Genomic DNA, 12,306 nt, shown 5'->3' on the forward strand with positions numbered 1-12,306 from the left:
GAAATTCAAATCTAAAAAATTCCAAGAATATAACATAAGAGATAACATTGTCATAGGTATGGTAATGACTTTTTAGATATAATACTAAAGGCAATATCCACTGAAGAAATAGTTTTTAATTTTGCCAAAAACTGCTCAAAACATAAAATCTTTATATATTAAGAAAAATAATTATAGTGATCTCGATATCACAGACACACACACACACACACACACACACACACACAGAACCTCACCCAGGTTGAAGAGACCTTGAGAGCAAGAATGTTACATGTTGTGTTTATTTTTTTTAGTTCCAAGCAGGCACTATGGATACAAGTAGATCTGCAATCATTAGAATTTAATTGGTGAACTATGTCACAATTTTGGCATTCGAACTCGACCCCATTTAACTTGTGAGTGTATGCATACTAAGTCACTCGGTCATGTCTGATTTTTTGTGACCCCATGGACTGTAGTTCACCAGGCTACTCTGTCTATGGAATTTTTCAGACAAGAATCCTGGAGTGGGTTGCCTTGTAAAGTGAGCCTATATAGAAAAGTTCAAAAGAAAATATGAAAATCACGGAACAAAATATGAACAAGCATGTACTTAAATCACTGGCATTCTCTAGTTATTAATATAATCACTGATTAAAACATTTTTAAAAGATATTTGGATGTAGTTTCTAAAGAAAATGTAGTCTATCAATTAAGGACACTTGAAAGCAAAAGCTAATAAGATGTTGTGGACTCTGGGGGTGTGGAAGCCACTTAAAAATAATATTTTTTATGGACTTATAACTCTTCTGAACCAGCTCTGGCTGGAGTAGCTCTTAGAAGCACTTACTCTTTCCTGTAAGTCAGAGAGTGATGTTTCTCTGTCAAGGCGAGTACCAAAAGGGCATTTTTCTTCCCCCTTGAATTTGATGGGAAGTTAACACAGATTGACGATGGGTCATCTGAAAATGCTTGTCTCTTTTATTTTCAATTTTCCTGTGTGGAAATTGCCCATATTTTGTCTGTTTGTTCACGTTCCATGCCATTTAGAGTATCTGAGACTGTTTCCGTGAAACAGTTAATGCCCAAAAACTGAAGCAATTTCACCATGTTTCAAGACTTTATCATGTAAATATTTTATCACTGTCAGTTCTAAAGCCATTATTACAAATTAGTGTGCCTAGCAAAAAATCAATTACATCAGAAAATAATTATACACTTATATGACTTGACCTAGAATTTTTGTTCTTATAGATAACATCATATTTTAAATATTTATACCAAAGAAATATACTCCCTGTAATAATATAGGTCAGGGAGGCCTGGCGTGCTGCAATTCATGGGGTCGCAAAGAGTCGGACACGACTGAGCGACTGAACTGAACTGAATAATATAGGTATGTGGTTTGTAACTCAGAAAAGAATGACGAAAATTATATGAAACTGTTCCTTAGTCTTTTATTACCATTGTTTTGAGTGCCATCATCTTTGAAAACATATGGATATCATACTTGTACTTCATTAAAGAGGAATTTATAAATAAATGATGCAAAGTTAAAAAGAAACTTCCAGTTACAGTTGTTTTGTCTTCTAAGTTTAAGAAAGCAGCAGTTTGAAAGAAATGCTGTGATCTTATTTTACATTCAGTCTCTACCTAAAATTTTGGAATTTTACAATCATCAAAACTCTTTGGTGTGGCTCAGTGGCTCATAAATGGCATTTCAACACATTTCTTAGGGACAGATTGAATTATAATTAGGCAACATATCTGAGGTTGAAATCATCTGTGTGTGTATACTTGCACATATATTCCTGCTTCAATTCATAGGACAAGAGCATTGGACATTGATCCCTTTAATGCTTATGTCTGCATGATTCTGACCAGGTCTTAACAATTTCTGCCTGATTTTCCCATCAGTACAATAAAGGAAACAAGACATAACCACCAAATTATCCTAGTGAGTCTCCCTCTCATTATATTTCATAGATATTTTGGTGGGGAAAATTCCTGAAACACTTAGACATAGTATATTCAATATATTCAGTCCTGGAAAAAAGATAGGGAAAATAGTAATTTCGTTCACTTGCTCTAATCTTTAAGGAAAGCAAGTTTACAAGAGAAATACACACATCTCTGTACCTTTGACACATTCTATCATCCTATTCCTAGGGTTCTAGTCTAAGAAAATGATTAGAGATGTTGTTAAATGGTCATTACCATAATTGTTGATGGTAACAAATAATTGAAATACATTTTTAAAACCATTACTCTAAAAATAATTCTAATACAAATTACCAACACAATTAGATCCTACTCAAAAATATCAGAAACAAAATAGATAAGAAAATTTAATCAGCCAAATCTATAGCCCATATGGAAAATCAGACTTCTAAGAATAGCCAGAAAGATTTCTAAAAGGGAGGAGTAATGGAAGAGGACTTGCCTTTTCAGATATCAAACTGTGTTAGAGAGATATGAACATTAAAACATGTTAATTTGGGGAACTTCTCTGGTGGTCTAGTGGCTAAGACTCTGTGCTTCCAATGCAGGGGGCCCAGGTTCAATCCTTGGCCAGGGGACTAGATCCTACATGCCGCACCTAAGGGTTTGTACACTGCAACTAAAAGATCCTGCATGCCACAACTATTTATTTATTGTGTGCAATTATTTATTACCTTGTACATGTGGTATTTTCATAATAAAGTTATTTAAAAATAAAAAGTTCCATGTACAAAAAAAAGGGCACCAAGTGCCCTATATCCTGCTCAATAAATCCTGACTGCCAGAATGTGTATAAGTCCAGAAGCTGGGAAAGGTCAGAAGTTGGAAGAATCCTACCTGGCTCAGGCTGTAAGTACGGAAAGTTGAGACAAAGCTTGTCATCAGGGAAATAAGTTTTGAAATACTGACAAAACTAGAAAGCATCAAAATGCTGAGTAATTGTGATGTCCCCTTATATGTACAAAAAGTTAATAAAAAGAAACGTCATTAAAAATGGAGTCAGGAAACTCTGCTCAGGGAGCCCTCATACACACGGTTGCAGTTTACTTTACAATTCTACTTTAATTCTCCAGCCAGAGAAAGGTTTTTTAGTCCAGTCTAGAGGAGATGCAGCAGTTCAGCCAATGAGAACCAACTGCTTCCTAAACTCTTAGCTTCCTCCAGTGAACCTTTATTTAGGACAGCCCCTTCTGACTCCCCTGTTTTCTCTATAGAAGCAAGTTCCCCTTCTTTGTTCTAGGATTTGCCTACAGACCTCCATAGTTTGCATTTCCTTAACTGCAATGTCTCTGGCTATTTCTGAATAAATTCATTCTGCTAGTGAAATAACTAGCGATTTTATTTGTAAAGTCGACATACGCTTCCAGAGCATCTCTGATTCCCATCTAAAAGGAATAGGATTACACAGGCTATTTCAAATGGCCTCTGAGTCTTCAGAGGGTCATAGCATTTAATCTACTGCGTTTGACCTACTGTGCATTGCTTGTAATACAAGAGAGTGAAAATGCCTTATGGTTTTTCACAGCCCAGGCAAATATTAAAAACAAATAAAATTACCTGGAATTGGAGATTTCCTAAGATCAAAAACTCCATGGCTCTTGAAGACACTCTGTCTAAAACTTTTTTCAGACTTCAAAAGTCATGACTCTTTTTATTGTCCAGTTCCGAATAGACACAGGTTCTGGATTCAATTCCCAACTCTATTATTTTGAGGCATTGTTATATGATGAATTATTTAACATTTCCATATTTTGGTTTCTTTACCTATAAAAATCAGAAACAGTAACCATTTGACATGTTTATAGTGCGAGAAAACATAAGATGGGCATAATTATTGTCATAGAATAAACTGACAGTAAAAGTTAGCAGTTTTTAGCCTTAGTATTAATTTTGGAAATCATTTTCTAATAGGAGAAATTACCTAAATTTTAGGTATATAATCTTCACAGTTCTTTTGACTGTGGATTGGAGCTGGTAAAATGGTTTCATTTTCAGTTTGTCAACTCTGCATTTCTACCTTATTCATAGTTGATGGGAATGGAGCAGATGATCGCTGCCTTGTATTATTATGTGCCCCCACTGTGAGAGGCCAGAATCTTGGTGACGGTTAATGCTGAGTCTGACATCCAGTACTTTCAGTGGTTATCATCAATACCACACTGCTCCGCTTCTCAAAACTGATCCAGGCAGCTTTTAGTTTTCTCACCAAATGTCTAATAGTTTTGGGAAACCACACATCCTGGACAGGCCAAATCGCAGTATTTTGTTCTCCTGTCCATATGAGTACCCCCCAACTTGCCAGGTCATAAAATATAAAAAAAAATAGGGGCATCACACCAATAGCCTAATGTTATGGAGAAGGGAAATGATAATTTATTGAGAGCTGAATGAATTATTGAGTGTAATTTATTGTGCCAATACATTTTACACGTGTCACCTCCTTTAATCTTCATAAGAATACTTAAAGGCACAAATTGTAGCCCATATTGTAAAGAAGAGGCAACTGATGCTGAGAATGTTTATGTTTACTGTCACACAGATGGTTAGTGTCAGGACCGAGATTCCAACCCAATTTTACATGGTGGTGCTATTTATTCTTTATATATTTGTGCATGGGAAGATATGTATTATTTTGGATCTAATCCTGATTATACCCAGAGAAAGTTGTGAGAGAAGAAGATGCACAAAGCATTCAGTTTACTTCCTTGGGTTTGGCAGGGGCTAAAGGCATCACGGTCTTTGTTGATCCATTCCACTTTCTCTGGATATTTCTACCAATCAATAAGATACCTCTGCATACTGCAAAATGGGAGGCCTTTCATGATTAACATGGTATTACCAGTGCTCAAAATATAATAATAGCAAAAATGCATTAATTAGACCATTTTCAAAAGGATGTGATTATCCAGATCTTTTAGAAATGCAATTGTGGAAGCAGATGCCACACAGTTAATGATTAACAGTGCCTTTGCTTACCAGCAATTATTTTTTTCTCCCTGGAAGCATACTGATTAGCCAAAGACACTCAGAGTCTGGCTCCCATATAGAGGGCTGAGTCTCCAGCCAAGTTTCATGGCAACTCTGTAAATAACAATATGTCCCACAGACCAGATTCCTAGCCTGCAGGCACCATTATATCACATTTCCCAGCCCTGTGCATTGGCAACTGCCCATAGACTCAGAGCTTGGAATAAAGTCAGTTGGAATTAGAAAGAACTTCCTGGCTTTTCTAAACTACTACTTCAAATAAGTGAGTAAGTTTCTATGAGAACTATATTTCTAGGTAGCCAGGGGATCTCCATCGCTCTGTTGCTATTGGTATTTTAGTACTTACTAAGAAAAACTGAACAAAGTTGTCACTCTCAAAGACTCAAAATGGGCAGATCATAGTCAGGACTCAGACCTTCTATGGACAACTCTTTGCAAGTTAATTAGCCTCTCTCACACTTAGATGTCACCTCTGGAAAGGGGGGTAATAATAGAAAGTATGGTTGCTTTGAAAGTTCATTGTTAACATGTAAGAAAGTATTAGCTCAGTCTGGGACACATTTGTGTAAAATTAAATTTTTTATTGGAAGGATGGATTCTCTCTTCAAGCATCAATTTCCCAGTTTCCAGAAGATGAAGGCACTTAGAAAACAAGGTTTTAGTTGATTTTAACACTACCATACTTTGACTGTTTCTTCTGCCTGTCTTTCTCCATATGTCTGTTGAATTGCATTCACCCAGATGGCATATATTTATAAAGCAGTTCACATGTTTCAGTTACTACACTAGGCTTTCTTTCACATTTTCTCCTAAAATCACCTCCTAAAGCTCAAATGCAGACACCCTTGTTGTATTCTAGGGCGAAAGAATGTCTTCAGAAATATACACTATTACTATGTAAGGTGAGCCTTACACTAATGCTATTTTAGTTAACTAAAAATATCCCCATATTCCTCCATGCTTTACATTATAAGGAAACCAAGACAAAGGTTTTAAGTCATTTACTTATGTTCCCACAGTGGAATAGGCCAGAATTAGGACAGGATATTAGGTCTCTTGACTCTAATGTTTGATACTCATTAAATGCATAGAAAATACAGGAAATGCATTTACCATTTTGTTCATCTGAAATGGAGTGTTTATGAGGGACCTAGTGGGGGCTGTCTATGCCACAATTTACTTCCTTTATTTAGTAATAATCAACTAGGGAACAGCAGCAAATTTTCTAAAAGAATTTAAATCTTCTTCTAAAATGACTAAATCAAAAGATTGAATTTCCAATCTTATGAGAACTTATCCAACCATGACAAGTGGATGTATAAATAGAATACCAATATCAGAGCCCCATAATGTCCCCTTATCTAAACCAGCTTCAAAAGTAGAAAGTTTCCCTTTATAAGAGGTTTGAGGGTTCTGCAGACCTTTTTTTTAAAATAGGGTGTTGAATTCTGATCGAATTGTTCCATTTGTCAGTTGTTTCCAAGAGGCTTGATCACATTCAAAGGAATGCCTCTGTCTTATTAAAGATTACAATTCAGATCTTAGTTTTGCTTAATTCCATTGGCTAATTACCTCCAGTTTCCAGTATGTATTTTAAAATCCAAATTCCGAAGTCTATACCACATTTCAGACAACTGCCAGATAGCATCCCCAAGACATCTCATTGTACAAAACTAGAAAGATCACCTTTTCTTAAATAATTTAGAAACTCTCCCTAACTTCCTCCTCCAACAATGGAAAATTCCCAGTGGTTCAAGTTTAGAATTGTAATGTTCCCTTTGTATGCAGGAGTCAATCTATCTTCAAATCCTATCACTTTTAACTTCATAATCTTTTCCCACTTGATTACCCTTGGGTTTTCTATAGTTCCTATTCAATCGCAAGTAGTCTAGTTTAGCAAGAAGAGTCTTCTGTCTGGATCTCAGGCTTTTTTTTTTTTTTTTTTTCTTATCCATCTTATGTTTTGATCGTTTCTCTGTCAAAAACAGTCACTTCCAGGTGTCTACAAAAAAACTTCACAGGCCTCGCCTATCATTCAAAGCTGACAATAGTCAGATACCAGATTACATTTCCAAAATTTCCATCTAAATCCCGTGCCTTACCATCCTTCATTTCCACCAAATGTTTTCCCATGCCTATGATCTTCCTTCTGGTATAGCTTGCTTTCTTATCTCAGGTCTCTAACTTTTATTTATTCCTCCAAATCTAGCTTTAAGAAAATGTTTCCCAAACCAACATTCCAGCCACCACATTCACTTCCCACCAAAACTGAAAATTATCTCGCTAAATCAAAACTACCAAAGTCCCTTTTTCGGGTAATCATGGATTCATCTGCTAACTGAGTGACTTTTTATGTGTGTCACTTGTATTTTTAAACACTGTCAGAGTCTTGAGAGTAGGAAGTATCAATCATAAACATCTACCCAAAGGATAAATGACTAGATGGTACTAATAACCAATGATAATATTTGCTGACATACATTTTATAATTTGCTATATGTAGGCACAGAACCATGTCACTGAATCATCAACATTTTTTTAAATAAGTGTTGTTATTATCTCTATGGGCTTTCCTAGTGGCTCAGATGGTAAAGAAACTGCCTACAATGCAGGAGAACTGGGTTCCACTCCTGGATTGGGAAGATCTCCTGGAGAAGGGAATGGCAACCCACTCCAATATATTCTTACCTGAAGAATTCCATGGACAGAGAAGCCTGGCAGGTCCATGGGATTGCAAAGAATGGGACACAATTGAGCGACTAATGCTTTCACTTTCACACTTTAATTACCTCTATAGATTAGGAAACAAAGTTTGAGAGTTTAAGTATTTGACCATAAATATTAAGTATGTAACAACAAAATGTGTATTATTTGCATTCCATTTCACTGTCTGGCTAGGATAGCAAAATTTTAAACCCAGTCATCTAAAAGACTTTTATGGCAAGGTAACAATTTTTTAAAAATTCCCTGGAGAGTTGCCTTCAAGTCATAGGACTACAAAGAAATGAAAAAACACTTACTCCTTGGAAGAAAAGCTATGACAAACCTAGGCAGCATATTTAAAAGCAGAGACATCATTTTGCCAACAAAGGTCCATATAGTCAAAGCTTTGGTTTTTCCAGTAGTCATGTATGGATGTGACAATTGGACCATAAAGAAAGCTGAGCACAAAAGAACTGATGCTTTCAAATTGTGGGGCTGGAGAAGACTCTTAAGAGTTCCTTGGACAGCATGGATATCAGACAAGCAAATCCTAAAGGAAATAAACCCTGAAGATTCATCGGAAGGACTGATGCTGAAGCTGAAGCTCAATACTTTGGCCATCTGATGCGAAGAGCCAACTTACTGGAAAAGACTCTGATTCTGGGAAAGATTGCAGTCAGGAGAAGGGGCTGACAGAGGAGGAGATGGTTGGATGGCATCATTGACTCAATGAACATGAGTCTGAGCAAACTCCAGGACAGGGAAGTCTGGCATGCTGCAGTTCAAGGGGTCGCAAAGATTTGGACACTCCTGAGCAACAGAACAACAACAACATAGGACTACTAATTATCCCCAGACAACAAGGACTGAGAATACTTTCTTTTGTCAGATGCTACTCTGCTACCTGTGGATAGCACACCTACCCAGATGACAGCAGCAGTCTTTTCCACCATTTAATTTCACTTCTCCCAATGGACAGCTCCACCTGAATTTGCATAAAAGCTCAACATACAAACATGCATTTCCCATACCAGGATACAGATAACTGGAGATGCAGGCAGCTATTACGTGTCATCTTCAATCCCAGGGCCTTGTCTAACAACTACCTCACAGAAGTCAGCTCTTCTGGTAAACTAAATTTTTATTAAAGAAAAAGTTCAGTTCAGTTCAGTCACTCAGTCATGTCTGACTCTTTGCAACCCCATGAACTGCAGCATGCCAGGCCTCCCTGTCCGTCATCAACTCCCGGAGTCCACCCAAACCCATGTCCATTGAGTCGGTGATGCCATCCAACCATCTCACCCTCTGTCGTCCCCTTCTTCTCCTACCTACCCTCAATCTTTCCCAGCATCAGGGTCTTTTCCAGTGAGTCAGCTCTTCGCATCAGGTGGCCAAAGTATTGGAGTTTCAGCTTCAGCATCAGTCCTTCCAATGAACACCCAGGACTGATCTCCTTTAGGATGGACTGGTTGGATCTCCTTGCAGTCCAAGGGACTCTCAGGAGTCTTCTCCAACACCACAGTTCAAAAGCATCAATTCTTCAGCGCTCAGCTTTCTTTATAGTCCAACTCTCACATCCATACATGACTACCGGAAAAACCATAGCCTTGACTAGACGGACCTTCGTTGGCAAAGTAATGTCTCTGCTTTTTAATATGCTGTCTGCTGCTGCTGCTGCTGCTGCTAAGTCACTTCAGTCATGCCCAACTCTGTGCGACCCCATAGACAGCAGCCCACTAGGCTCCACTGTCCCTGGGATTCTCCAGCAAGAACACTGGAGTGGGTTGCCATTACCTTCTCCAATGCACGGAAGTGAAAAGTGAAAGTGAAGTCGCTCAGTTGTGTCTGACTCGTAGCGACCCCATGGACTGCAGCCTACCAGGCTCCTCTGTCCATGGGATTTTCCAGGCAAGAGTACTAGAGTACTGGAGTGGGTTGCCATTGCCTTCTTTGAATATGCTGTCTAGGCTGGTCATAACTTTCCTTCCAAGGAGTAAGCGTCTTTTAATTTCATAGCTGCAATCACCATCTGCAGTGATTTTGGAGCCCAGAAAAATAAAGTCAGCCACTGTTCCCACTGTTTCCCCATCTATTTGCCATGAAGTGATGGGACTGGATGCCATGATCTTAGTTTTCTGAATGTTGAGTTTTAAGCCAACTTTTTCACTCTCCTCTTTCACTTTCATCAAGAGGCTCTTTAGTTCTTCTTCACTTTCTTCCATAAGGGTGGGGAATTTAGATATTTTAAAACAAGCCTTATTTCTCAAAATTAATCTAAGTGGCTTTTAAAAAAAAATTTTTGTTCTATAGGAGTTTCTGTCAAATGACATGATCTTTTGATAACATTCAGAATCTTCCAACAGATTTAAAGAGAAATTAATTTAAAGAGTCTTGACCTTTACAAAGAGAATAAACCATGTCTGTTATGTGCATTCTGTGGGTGTTAGTGAAAATTTCCTCCCATTGAATTTATAAAATGTTTTCATTATTACATCTTTAAGTATCTCAAAGACAGTTACATATAAAAAGACAATCTACGGGCACAGAGATTTTATTATGTACTGTACTCATCTGTAATTAGATAAGATTTCTACATCACTATGGGTTTATGTTCATCATTCTAAATGTCATGAAAAAATAAATAAAGGATGAATAAACAGAGGTATCTCCAATGCAACTGGCATCCACAGGAAAGGTTCAAGAGAAAACCACTTATCCATTCATTCAAACATTTAGTCAGTATGTGGATGCTTGGAGCTAAGAAGAGGAAAAAGAAAGCACAGCTCCTATCCTGAAAGATGTTTACATAACTAGGGAAAATAGACATAAATGAGGAAGATAGACATAAAAATGGAGCATTGTGAGCATGTCTTGCAAGGGTAGGAAAAATGGAGAAGCAGACTATTTCTATCTCTCCAGTTCAGTGGCTAAGTAATTCGCTTTGGAACTGGCTGGTTCCAATGTTTAGGTGAGCATCTAACATGCTATGAAGGTGGGGAGCAATAATGACTTTTTTTAATGAAAATATAAACTAAGAAATATAAAACATCTTTGTAAAATGGAAACTAACTTTTAATCAGTAAATTTCCTCCTCCTGCTAGAATTCTTAAAAATATTTAAAATTCAGATTGAATGTTTGCTATAAGCAGCCCTTTCTTATTCTTGAACCTCAGGGAAAAGAATATAAGTCTCATCCTTTGCTAGACTTAAAGTTTTGAAATGCCTATTAGGAATCCTTATATTTGAGTTGGTTTTAAGGTTTGTTTGTTTGTTTGTTTGTTTTGACAACTGCCTCAAGTGATAAATCAATGGCTAGTGTGACAATTAATGATTATTCACAAATGTGTTGGTTAATGAAATCAATCAATGATAAGCTTATTAAATTTCATACTTTGAATCTATTATATTTCCATTTATAAAATCCTCTCTGTAACCCTCAGTATTTAAGATGAGAAATCAACTGTCTCATCTTCCAGCTGAAGCAGTTTATGAATTAGATATTTTTGACAGTTTCTTGAAACTTCAATACAATCCAGAGGTTTGGGGGTTTGTTTATTTTTGTTTTCTATGATTTCTAGGCACCGTGAATAATATTTTACTTCATCCACTAAACAATTCCCTGTAATTACTCTCTTATTATTGATGAAGACAAAGAAAAGTGAAAGTGAACAGTGAAAGTCGCTCAATCTTGTCTGACTCTTTGCGACCCCGTGGACTAAACAGTCCATGGAATTCTCTAGGCCAGAATACTGGAGTGGGTAGCCCTTCCCTTCTCCAGGGGATCTTCCCAACCCAGGGATCGAACCCAGGTCTCTTGCATTGCAGACGGATTCTTTATTTCCCTTGCTGAGCCCTAAGGGAAGACCAAGAATACTGGAGTGGGTAGCCTATCTCTTCTCCAGGGGATCAATCCTAGGTTAATCCTTTCCCCCAAAGCTTCCATAGCTAGTAAGGAAGAATAAGATGTTGGGAATTTCCACATGTTGGAGGTAGGGGGCGGTTGGTAGTGATAGTTGAATTGAAGAATGAAAAGAAATTTTAAAATAGTTTATAAGGGATTAAAAAATATTCTCATCAGAGAAAACACTTGTAAGAAAAGCAATAAAATACATAAAATCTTAAAACAATTGTATGTATTTTTAAAATTCTTAAAAGACTATTATTTCAAAAAATTGGTTTGAGGGGAGGGCCATCAGCTATGTGTCTATGGCACATCACTTGACAGAGTTATGAGGGATGACGAGATGTGGGAGATTTCAGTGATTCCAGGAGAAAACAGAAGAAAGGGGAGGTACCTCATATTCTTAATTGAGACTGACCATATATATACCCCAGTTTGCCACAGTCAGTCCCAGCTTACACCTGTCATCAGGTCGTATTGTTATTAGCACCCCTTTCTCTCTCAAAAGTGCCCCTGCTTAGATGATAAATTGTATAGTCACCCTACTAATTAACAAACTAATAGAACATATGGTAATGTTCACCATCTTGGAATCTCAAGCAAATCTCACCAAGCCACCTGTCTTTGTCCTTGATTTAGGCACAGATGCAGTCTGGTGTCAGAGGTATCATTGCCTTGTAGGAATTAGAAAGTCAATGCTGAATAATGGCTACAAAGTAACAGAAGGTCATCAG

The 12,306-nt window shown here is 37.3% G+C and overlaps 1 protein-coding gene across 2 annotated transcripts in view; it reads right to left on the reverse strand.

Annotated features, from left to right (window-relative positions):
* Window positions 1-12,306, reverse strand: part of LOC145514266 (uncharacterized) — a 718,708-nt gene that overhangs the window by 81,799 nt on the left and 624,603 nt on the right. Inside the window, exon 5 of one of the 2 annotated variants that reach the window (XR_014060003.1) lies at window positions 3,538-3,744. The exons of the other annotated variant lie outside the window; for it this stretch is intronic. The gene's annotated coding sequence lies outside the window, so the exon portion shown is untranslated. The remainder of the gene's footprint in view (window positions 1-3,537; window positions 3,745-12,306) is intronic. 2 annotated transcript variants of the gene reach the window in all.

The sequence above is a fragment of the Giraffa tippelskirchi genome, chromosome 7, assembly GCF_054371585.1.
Source record: "Giraffa tippelskirchi isolate mGirTip1 chromosome 7, T2T-mGirTip1v1.2.pri, whole genome shotgun sequence".
Taxonomy (NCBI): Eukaryota; Metazoa; Chordata; class Mammalia; order Artiodactyla; family Giraffidae; genus Giraffa; species Giraffa tippelskirchi.